The sequence below is a fragment of the Populus euphratica genome, unplaced genomic scaffold, assembly GCF_000495115.2.
Source record: "Populus euphratica unplaced genomic scaffold, PopEup_1.0 scaffold3755.1, whole genome shotgun sequence".
Taxonomy (NCBI): domain Eukaryota; kingdom Viridiplantae; phylum Streptophyta; class Magnoliopsida; order Malpighiales; family Salicaceae; genus Populus; species Populus euphratica.
In genome coordinates this window covers 3780-4838 of record NW_011503567.1, presented here as the reverse complement: position 1 = coordinate 4838, position 1059 = coordinate 3780, and the positions used below count along the sequence as shown (strand labels likewise).

The following is a 1059-nucleotide window of genomic DNA, read 5'->3' as shown; positions in this document are numbered from 1 at the left end:
CGATTTGATATTTTTAATAATACCATTTATTCCCATTCAAATATTTAATTTTTATGACAATTCAACAATAGATTATTTCAGTGATTTTAAACGGGTCTCTTTCATGCACTCGTTAGAATGTGAACTGTAGATTATTGAGGATTGAGAGGGGGGAAATAGTAGATGTCATTTGCCTGTGTACATGTATGAATTTAGGTATTAATGTCGTTTCTTAACAAAAGCCGTCTTAGCTCAGCTGGTAGAGCGCATGGCTTTTAACCATGTGGTCGTGGGTTCGATTCCCACAGACGGCGACTATGACTTTTCCAATTCTTTTTTATTCTTCCCTGTCGCAAATATCAATTTTGCCGATAACTAAGAATTTCGATGTTACTCTTCCATTTTCGTTTAGAAAAGTCAACAAATATTAAATCTCAACGATTAAATGATTTAATAATTAAAACCCAATATTTTAGGTATAAAATATATTAATTTCAAATGATGAATTAAAATAATAGTATTTAGTATTGTTCATATAATCAGATTAAATTAAAATTTACAAGTAGATTTATATCTATAAAATCTAATAAGATAACAACTTTATATAGAAGATTTATTGAGATCCTATCTAGACTTAATCTTAAATGAGCAAACACGTCTTAAAGTCAATCATTATTTTCAGTTCAAATTCAATCTATTTGTTATAAATTATGATGACATAACATAAATGTATTAAATTAAGTTATATTTCATGATTATATATTCCTTGAGTATTGAATTTATGATCATCATTAATAATATACAATCCACTAAACTTTGATAGATTTTATAGTAGTTAAATTGTCACTATAAACTCGTATTTTTAAGTAGTCTAAAATTATAAATAATAAATATATTAATTATTTTATATTTGCCTAAACAGTGTGAGTTCAAGATTTTATAAACACCCTTAAACTCAACTCAAGATAATGAATTAACTTTTTTAGAATAATTTTTTTTTTTTTTAAATTGTATTCTATAAATAAGCATAATATAATTTTAAAGCTTATTTTCTTGATATTAATATCAATTTAAGTTTTG

The 1059-nt window shown here is 24.6% G+C and overlaps 1 non-coding gene across 1 annotated transcript; it reads left to right on the top strand.

Moving 5' to 3' along the window:
- The first annotated feature begins 220 nt into the window (after positions 1-220).
- On the top strand, positions 221-293 carry TRNAK-UUU (transfer RNA lysine (anticodon UUU)). The gene has a single exon. It is a non-coding gene; the product is annotated as a tRNA-Lys (tRNA).
- The last annotated feature ends 766 nt before the right edge of the window (positions 294-1059 follow it).